General features: G+C 37.6%; 1 long non-coding RNA gene across 1 annotated transcript; it reads right to left on the bottom strand.

Moving 5' to 3' along the window:
* Positions 1 to 772: 772 nt before the first annotated feature.
* On the bottom strand, positions 773 to 9,795 carry LOC141938028 (uncharacterized). The gene is made up of 3 exons (XR_012627140.1): positions 9,721 to 9,795; positions 5,256 to 5,295; positions 773 to 835 (listed from the first exon to the last, which is right to left on the bottom strand). It is a non-coding gene; the product is annotated as an uncharacterized LOC141938028 (long non-coding RNA).
* Positions 9,796 to 10,519: the final 724 nt, after the last annotated feature.

The following is a 10,519-nucleotide window of genomic DNA, read 5'->3' as shown; positions in this document are numbered from 1 at the left end:
TTTTTTTAATAATACAGGTGATTGACACATTATCATCACTGTGCACAGACAGAGAAACATAGCTCAGCTGTGCTAGAGTAGTTCAGCAGGTAACATGGTAGTCCTTCATCTTCAGTACTGCCACTCTTTGTAGAAGTTATTTACATTATTATTACATTATTAAGTAAAAATATAAACCAAAAAGTCTTTAAAGCATAACTCAGTTGAAATTAATTCACATCTCTCTATGACTGTTTTAGTTTTGTAAGCCTGTAGATTTTCACTGTCAAATTACTAGCCCATCAATAGTGAAGTTTTTGTGGATACTGGTATAAGACTACAGACTTTTTTTATTTTTTTTTTTTTTAATTGATAGGTTACCAATCCAAGGAACAAAAATGTCTTTTGTTTAGGCTTTTGCCATGTACACTGTAATATAGATGCCCTAAAATACAGAGTCTAATGTTTCTTTTCAACAGAAATCCTCAAAACTTTCTCCCAACAATGTTGTGTTCCACATAGCACTTGTGATGGTCACATGTGTAAGGTAATGAGAACCACTTGCTCAGTTAAAGTACTTGGCGCTCTACATAACTCTTTGGTTTCACAGGAGGAAACTCTGGGGCCTGTCTTCTGATGTTCAGGTGAGACAGATAGAACAGCCTTGCTGTAGTTTGAGTGGAAAATAGTGAATAGCAATCTGTGAAGCAGAAAGTTCATTTCTGTGCAGGCATCTTTGAAGAGAGTTACAGTGAAACCGGATTAGTTGGAAACTGAGTACTTACTCTGAATGCTGCATGGGCTTGTTTCTTTCTGTTAAAGGGTTTAAGCTTGGGGACTTTTCTTTCTTTTTGTTCTGTGTCAGAAGATGAATAATATCATCAGTTTCTTTTCATTGCACATAGAGGAATTCCAACTGCCCCACAAATTTTTGGTAACAGGTCTATTGTATTTTACAACTGAAATAACATATAGTTCATTATTTAGCATAAGGTTATGTCCTGGCATGTCCTCTTTACCATCACGAGTACTGGCTACAAGGCTTATTGGCCAAGCTTGTCCATTTAACTTCATATATGCATCAACTGTGAAAGAGCTTACAAGGAACTATATTTCCATGGTATAGTATCACCTATTTCCTGTCACTTGATTTCAGTGGACAGAAAACACCACTAAAATAATCCAGTGATATCCATTTAGTCCATGTAGTAATATCAAGTTAATTTTGCTGCACTTCTCTAATATTATTGAGGGGAATACTTAGTATCTTTTAAAAAATCAGAAAATTTGAGATTTTCAGAATTGTTCGCCATGTTAGCAAAGGAGCTACACAGGGTCAGAAGAAGAAAAGATGAGACCATTTACTACCTTATAGTATATTGGTATACTGGGTTGTTTTGTTTGTTTTAAATTATTTTTTAAAATATAGAAACAAATTCTATGCAGAATTTATGCCTGCCTCTTCAGCTGTCACTCTAGAATTAACTGAACTGAAATGTCTCTCTTTAATGATTGTGCAGTGGATGCAAAGGATCAATATATGAGCAAAGTTAAACAGTTGATCTAGGATAGATAAACTTATACTAAAGCAGGGGGAAAAGAGTATCTGCACATTTTAGCAGTCCCCAAATATAAATCTTAGAAATAACTGAGATAACATTACCAGTATCAGCAGTACCTGCAGTGAAAGTCTACATTTCTATTGCCTTTATGAGCATTGCTCTAGAATTATACATATATTGCAGAGCAGTATTTATATCTTATAAATGCAATAGAAACCTCCTCTAACCTGACTGGGGAAAGTCAACAGAGTTCCTAGGGAATTTCATCAGTATTACTGAAATAATTGTTTAGCCCAGGTTACAGCTCCTCACCTTAAACTATTAAAATTAATCTATTCTGTTTTTTTATTTTCTGGGCTTTTTGTTTATTTGTTTGTTTTTATCTTTATTTTTTATTTTATTTATTTATTTTCTTGCTGGGCTTTTAGGAGGTGGGAGGAGGAGTATAGGACTGGGAGTCATTAATGATTCAAATCATCATTCTGAAACTTTCAGCAGCTTAATAAGCTGAATAAATAAACATGTTTCTGGATCATCTACGATGTAATCTGATAGAATTTTTCATAACTGAACAGATGATAGACTTTTTCCTGAACTCACCTCAGTATTTTAAAAACTATCACATGATAATGCAATATTATGGAGCTACCTAATTATCATTCATATTACTTATCAAAGAAGGAGGAAGTAATGAAAAAAAAAAGAATGTTGGTGTTAGTAGCCAGACTTAGAAATCCCAATTTTTTTAAGGCATTGCAAATTCATGAGAAAAGGAGTTTTCAAAACATTTAGCTAAGGTTTTCTTCTTTAATGTGCTTCAAATTGAGAGGAACATAATTTATCTAAATGATTGCCCTTTAATTTATAAATAAACTGGAACATTTTTGCTTTTGGCATACTTGATGTAAATTCAGAATTTTTATTTTCTCAGACATCAAAGGGGCAGTAAGATCAGGACTTCACTGACTGCTTTTGTAGTTCTCATACTGGAAGAAAAAACAATTTTAAAAAGACATTTTCAAATGCTAATTCACCTTGTGTTTTATCTATATAAACATTTTATATGATATGGTAATCTTCTCAATCAATGAAGGACTAAAATTAAACAGTTTTATGTGCAAGCCCCCATATAGATAAAGTACAAAAAAAGAGATTTGTTTAAAATAAACTACAAAAAAAAAAAAAAGATTTCTTTAAAGTTTACAGATATGGCACCTCAGTTTATCTCATACAAGTCAACGGTGTTTTACATTACTTCATTTAAATTCATGTTCTGTGACTCTGTTAATCACTGAACCAAGTAAATGTAAGATTGCTTCACTGCCTTTCCACACACACAGAGTCATACTTACATCCTGGCATACATCCTCAGATTATAACAGTTTAAAGGTCACTGCAGGAGGGTCACTTCAGTTCAATATGAATGCTACTTGCATGTTCCGAAGAAGTAGCACATGTTTCTATAGTTCAATTCATTAAAAGTACCAGAAAAAAGCCTGTAAATTAACCATAAACACCAGAGCTGTCACACTGGCCATTGCTTTTAGCCTGAACCACCTGGGCAGCCAGTCAGCTGGGAACTGGTATACTTCTTTCAGAAGGAAAGGGATGGATTTGAGGAGACTGTCTTTACTGGCTTCACTGTTTTTAAGGGAATGTTAAGACAGGCAAGTCCCAGATAAATAAAAACAGAAATGAGTAACTTATTTGAAACTTCATGGCTCTTAATGCTAAATTAGACATTAATGTCACTAAGATGAAAGATAAGGTTGTTACTTCATGAGCTTTCTTCAGAGAGATCAGTGATGGTTTCCTTGTAACTCACAAGCTTACGCAGCCCCAGTAAAATCATTGTCATGTGTCCTGTGGTCACTCTACTGCACCACTGCAAGTGACAGACTACAGAGTAGGGGAAACATGAGGTTTTTTGAGTCATATATACTGAAAGCGTTTGTCTGTTAATGTCAAGAAACATTTACAGAATCTATCTGATATTGCTATCTGATGTGTCAGTGTCAGCTGTTGTCATGGCAACATATCAGAGAGATACAGGCAGCCTCTTAGATTTCTTCTATTGATTAGACTAAACACTTTCAAATGAAGCTGTAAAAACCAGAATTAAAATTCCAGCCAGCCACCACCCCTTATTCATACTCACACTTGGAATACTATTCTGGTTTTGGTTGAACTGGCTGGCTTGTAAAGGGAATGACATCAATACTCTTCCTCGGTAATAATTATTAAAATCAAAAGGAACACAAATAGATTTTCCAGACTTGCTTCTTTTTGTAAGTAATATAATTTTCTGGATCAAATTTACCTTACATAAACATTTTGCAATAAGTTAGAAAGACATAGTAAGATGGACATAGAAGCATGTTGGAAAATATATGACCAAAATAGATTTTTCAGAATGCCTTTTTGCCTTTGGAGAGCTCTTTATGAGTGTCAAGGGGTATGAGCAAAAGAATTAGAGACACAATTCAGACAGGTATATACCTTATTAAGTACCTTATATTTTAAGTTAAATCCTGATCCAGCAAACAGTTCCTTATCACATTTGCTAAAATTTAATAACTTGTAGTCAGCTAGTTTAGAGATTGTTGCTCTAAAAATACAGTTTTCTGGAGTGAATTAGTACATTTTAAACATTAAGATTCTACAAGACTTGCAAAATTTCCTACTAATTCTGAAAATCCTCCCTGAACATTCAGCAGCAGCCAAGTAACACAATATACAGTTGTAGGTTACTTGTTATGTTGAAAGTCCATCTTTAAATCAGCTTTAAATCAGCTGTAATTGTTATCAGCTGTAATCAGCTGTAGCTGTTAACTCAGTACTTTCACCACTGTGGATCACAGTGTCTCTATGTTAACCATTCAGTAAATGAGAAAAAAACACAGGCCAAATATTGTAGTGCTGGTGACTTGCCCAGCTTCTCATATGATCTCTTTGGCACAGGCATTCTCTGGGGAATATCGTGTCCTTTCTTCTCTGTGATGTTGTTTGGAAATCTTCCTGTTCTTGCATCATCTTAATCACAATAATTCTTCATTGTATATTTTTGGTTTAACAACATGCAGTGTATAAGCTTATCTTACAGCAAGTAGAGCAGTCTGTGCAACTGAAAACTGACATGTCTAGATATATGAAGCAACCCCTTATTCTGGTAATATTCATTTTTTAATATATAATTTTGATACCTAACGTGATATCATCAGTGTTAAGATTTTTAGAGTAACAGGCCAGATATCTAATGCATGTGCTCATATCATATTTAATTGTTTGCCTCCACTGTGCCGCTACTGTGTCTACCAGGGCTTCCTGAGCCTCCTGCAATCTGATCCATTTCCTTTCATCCTTTGCTCAAGCAAAAGAGTAAGGACACAGATAAGAACACAGAAGGAACAGTCTTCCCTGTGTATTGGACATTAGAAAATTTAACTTCATAGAAATAGAAGAAACTCTTTCCCCAGAGACAAGTAGTTAGATTATTGCACCTGCCAGAAGCTAATAGCTGGGTACAAGTAAATCATATGTCCGTGAAATTTTTTGCTATGCTAAATTTAGCTTGATTTTACATGATTAGTAATAGCAGAGCTTTAACTTACAGGTGAACTTTGTAGTACTGTAACCAAAGTCTGGAGACAACAAAACTGAGAGAAAAAGTTTGGGAATTTTTTGGCATGAAATAAATTATTTATTTTTACTAACCTTTTCTCAGAAATAGCTGACATACTTTGGGCAAAACCACCTGAAATTCCAAAATAAAACAGGGAGTCAGTATAGAACATTGCATAATGAAGATTTTTTTTTCTTTTTTTTTTGACATTTGCCAAGCTATTAGCAGCTGGAAAAATGTTTGTAAGGACCAAGGTCAGGAAACTCTTTTCACAGACCAAAGAAGTCCTCTGAAACCAATTTCCTCAGGGCTTGAGAATATCATACAACTGATAAAACAACCATCACTGAAAAAAGAACTAGTAACTATAGACTGCCATCATAGAATATTTTCCCCCTCAACATATAGGATTTTCCTTACAAAGTTATAATCATTCAAGCTGTAAAATGAGCAATATCAGTTTCTGATCTGCTTTCATGTTAAGGGTTATTCATTTCATTACATTATGGAGTAAAAAAAGGAACTTCATGCAACTATAACAATAAAAATTCCACCTGTTAAATTTGATTCACATCACCTGCTTTCATAATGACTTTCCTCATGTTGAAAGGTTTTGAGATGCTGCACTTTGAAGCATGGCATGCACATGCGCTGCAAAGCTACTTAGTTGAAATTTAGATATATTATTGATGAACTTTCTATCTTCCTTGGTGGTCTGTAGTAATGAATGGAAACTGCCAAAGACGGTAGTAAATTAATTTTATGTGCTATGAGAAATTTTATCTTTTTCAACAAGACTCACCCTTGAACTAGACTTAAAACTAGATTTTCATGAAATTTCTCAGAGAGGATTTCTTAAGTTCATCATAACAAAACCAGGCAGCTGATTGATCTGTTATTTTAGAATTTTCTCAATTTTTAAACCCTCCTTTATTGACAATATCATGACCAGCTCCAGCAATGAGGGCATTTGACTTTCCAAATGGAAGCAAAGTGCGCTGGTGAAAGATTTTAATGTTTTCATTTGATCTGAGCTGGAAAGAGTGTGCCAGGTTTTGTTACCCAGAGTAGTGCACCCATTCTAAACTTACACTAATAAAAGTTTACCATACACCATCTATATTCTATAGATTCCTTTGTGTCTATGTTTGTGTCTGTATGCATCTTCCTGACTTCAATATAGCAGCTGAATATTTGCCCCTTGAAAATGAGGGAAAATTGGGTTTTTGTCTCACACATTACATTTGATAGTTTACAAGGGTAAATGTAGTATACAAAAAAATCTTTAACAGCCTAATGTTGCAGTTCCTCAGGAAGGCCCACAGGTTGAACAGGTTGAACACTTCTGATGTGAAATTGTTATAGGATGTTTTACCATCAGTGTATGACTGAAGGTAGTTAACACATCTCAGCAATAAATTTTTGGATATTAATGTTGGTTTTTTATTCTTTATTGCTTGAAGGTAAGGAAGTGTAAATTTAGATCATCCTTACTTTACCCATGTGCTTTCTAACAATTGCTTCAGCCTTTAATATCTTCACACCTATTTATGTGACTTTTTTGATGTATAGTTTTGCAAAATCCATGGGGTCACACCTTTATCCTATCTGTTCTCTTCCTTGTTATTTAATAATCATAGAAATGTTTTCTCCTTGTAATCAGTAGTAAATGATGTGTAAAATGATATATTAGATGATGTGATTAAAAATCCAGGACAGTTTGCTTTGTAATTTGTTTATAATATGTTAATGCCTAGCTGCAAGATTAGAAGTTGGGTTCTATTGTTTCACATGTGTTCAATAGCAGTCCAGACACAATGTTATGGAAAGCTGTGGGAGCAGAAGCAAGGGTATAAACATGTGATTTATCAGAGGTTTACCTGGTAGATATTAAAGAGCAACAGAAATATGAAAGTAGACCTACAGATTAGGTTGCCTGAACAAACCAGTAGACATGAAATCAACACCATGCCCCTTCCTAAATCTATTGCTATTAAATTAAAAAGAAAAAAACCCTAAGAAACTGACACCTAGCCTTAATTTAATGTCAGATCAAATAATCTTTCTTTGACTTTTGAGAAGTGACAGCATTGTCTTTTCAGTTATTTATTTTAGTAAATTCTGCTGTCTGTATACTCCAGTTTACAGGTGTGGGGAAAGAGGACAACAGAAGATTTATTGATAGTCTTTTCAATGAGCATAATTTCCCCCAAGGAGGAGTTCAAGGACATATGTTCTCTATGTGTAAAGATGCATATTTAATCTATTGTTTTGTACTGTGTTTTGTTGTTGTTTTATTATTATTATCAACATCATCTTTTGAATTGCACATGAATCTTCAATGTTGTCTGCCTGTATAATCTTAATCTGAGTGTAAGAAGGAAGAGTGTTTTCCATTTCTTAAATATCTACTAAGTCTGAACATTTAAAGTTTTTTACTTTTCTAATTTTAAGCTTTCTTCTTGTAAAGATATGGTAATTGTTGTTACTGCTGATTATAATCATAGAATCATAAAATCATTTAGGTAGGAAAAGACCCTTAAAATCATTGACTCCAACCATAAAACTAACACTACCAAGTCCACCATTAAACTATGTCCCTAAGTAGCATGTCTACATGTCTTTTAAATACCTCCAGGGACAGTGACTCAACCTCTTTCTTGGTCAGCCTGTTCCAGTGCTTTACAACCCTTTCAGTGAAGAAATTTTTGCTAATATCAAGTCTAAACCTCCCCTGGAGGAGGAGGAGTTCCCAAAAGGAGTTTGAGGCCTTTTCCTCTTGTCCTATCACTTGTAACTTGGGAAAAGAGACCAACACCCACCTCCCTACAACCTCTTTTCAGGTAGTTATAGAGAGCGATAAGGTCTCTCCTGAGCCTCCTTTTCTCCAGGCTAAACAACCCCAGTTCCCTCAGCCACTTCTCATAAGATTTCTTCTCTAGATCCTTCACCATCTTCGTTGCTCTTCTTTGGACATGCTCCAGCACCTCCATGACTTTCCTGTAGTGAGGGGCCCAAAACACTATTTGAGGTGTAGCATCCCCAGTGCTGATTACAAGGGGATGATTGCTTCCCTAGTCCTTCCGCCCACACTTTTTCTGATACAAGCCAGGATGCTATTGGCCTTCTTGGCCACCTGGGCACACTGCCAGCTCATACTCAGACGGCTGTTGACCAACTCCTCCAGATCTTTTTCTGCCAGGCAGCTTTCCAGCTACTCTTCTCCAAGTCTGTAGCACTGCATGGTGTTGTGACCCAAGTGCAGATGCCAGCACTTAGCTCTGTTGAACCTCATACAATTGGCCTTGGCCCATCAATCCAGCCTGACCAGACCCTTCTGTAGAGCCTTTCTACCTTCAAGCAGATCAACACTCCTGCCCAACTTGGTATTGTCTGCAAACTGACAGACAATGCACTTAACCCCCACATCCAGATCATTAAAAAAGACATTAAATAGAACTGACCCCTGGGGAACACCACTTGTGACCAGTTGCCAACTGGATTTAACTCCATTTACTAAACCCTTTGGGCCTGGCCATCCAGCCAGTTTTTTACCCAGCGAAGAGTACACCTGTCCGAGACATGAACAGCCAGTTTCACCAGAAGACTGCTGTGGGAAACAGTGCCAAAGACTTTTCTAAAGTCCATGTAAAAAACATCTGCAACTTTTCCCTCAACTACTAAGTGGGTCGCCTCATTGTAGAGGAGATAAGGTTAGTCAAGCAGGACCTGCCTTTCATAAACCCATGCTGACTGGGCCTGATTACCTGCTTGTCCTGTATGTGCCATGTGATGGCATTCAAGATCACAGAATCACAGAATCATTCAGGTTGGAAAAGGCCCTTGGGATCATCTAGTCCGACCATCAGTCCTACTCTGCAAAGTTATCCCCTACACCATATCCCCCAGCATCTCATCTAAATGACCCTTAAACACATCCAGGGATGGTGACTCCACCACCTCCCTGGGCAGCCTATTCCACTTTCTGACCACTCTTTCTGTGAAAAATATTTTCCTAATATCCAGTCTGAACCTTCCCTGTTGCAGTTTAAAGCCATTCCCTCTTGTTCTGTCACTAATTACCTGTGAGAAGAGACCAGCACCAACCTCTCTACAATGTCCTTTCAGGTAGTTGTAGAGAGTGATGAGGTCTCCCTTTAGCCTTTTCTTCTTCAAACAAAACAGTCCCAGCTCCTTCAATCACTCCTCATGGGATTTGTTCTCCAGGCCCTTCACCAGCTTCATTGCCCTCCTCTGCACTCACTCCAGCACCTCGATATCTCTCTCATATTGAGGTGCCCAAAACTGGACACAATACTCCAGGTGTGGCCTCACCAATGTAGAGTACAGGGGGACTATCATCTGTCCCGATCCAATATCGGGGAGGGTTGTTAAACGTTCCCAAGAGCGAGATTAAGACAGAAACGAGGTCAGATGCTGTACAATCTTGTAAACTTTATTTTCTACAACAACTGATAACAGCAATAGGACAGAGAGAAAGAGAAAGGGAAAGTTAGAATCCCTAAGCAAGAGAACGGTAGAGATGCAACTAGTTACCCTCACCACCAGGGATCCAGCGTTGTTCCATAGGCTTGGCCACGATGCAAGTGATGGAGCTCCAAACTCCACCGGGGTCCCAGTTCCAAGTAACAGGTGCCGAAGACGAAGGCCCCAAGAGAGGAGTATGCAGTCCTTTTATGGTCCCAGTCCCCGCCGTTTCCACGAATGATCCGCCCATTTCCACGGAACTCATTGTAATATGTGCCGCCCCGTGGTCTTCTATGCGCGCATGCCCAGGTGTCCATGGTGGTCGTGCTGGCGGGGGCGGGGGGGGGGGTGTCGACCTGCAGTTGTATGTCTTCCTCGCCCCGCACCCAGCTTGCACGCAGGTGCAGCTTGGCAGGCACGGCCAAGGCTGTCATTGTTCTTACTCTGAGTGGATGTTGTGGTTTTGTCGGGGACTCTGTGTCTCCTCCAAAGCGTACTCCTCTAGAACAACAGGATACTGGGGGCGGGAAGTGGTGGTCGCGGAGCAGCAATGTAGAGACAAACAATGTCTAACGCAGTTCCTTACATCACCTCCCTACTTCTGCTGGTCACACTATTTCTAATACAAGTCAGAATGCTGTTGGCTTTCTTGGCCACCTGGACACACTGCTGGCTCATGTTCAGCTGCTTGTCAATTAGAACTGCCAGAAGATGATCTGCTCCTGAACCTTTTGAGGTCAGATTACCACAGAACCACTGAAAGATAAATAATATATATCTGCTTTAAAAAGTATGTAGTTAAAGACATCAATTCTGAAAATACTTATATGTACAAAAAAACACCACTATAATGATTAAGTCCATTAAT

This window comes from Strix uralensis, chromosome Z, assembly GCF_047716275.1.
Source record: "Strix uralensis isolate ZFMK-TIS-50842 chromosome Z, bStrUra1, whole genome shotgun sequence".
NCBI lineage: Eukaryota > Metazoa > Chordata > Aves > Strigiformes > Strigidae > Strix > Strix uralensis.
This window is presented reverse-complemented; position numbering and strand designations above follow the sequence as displayed.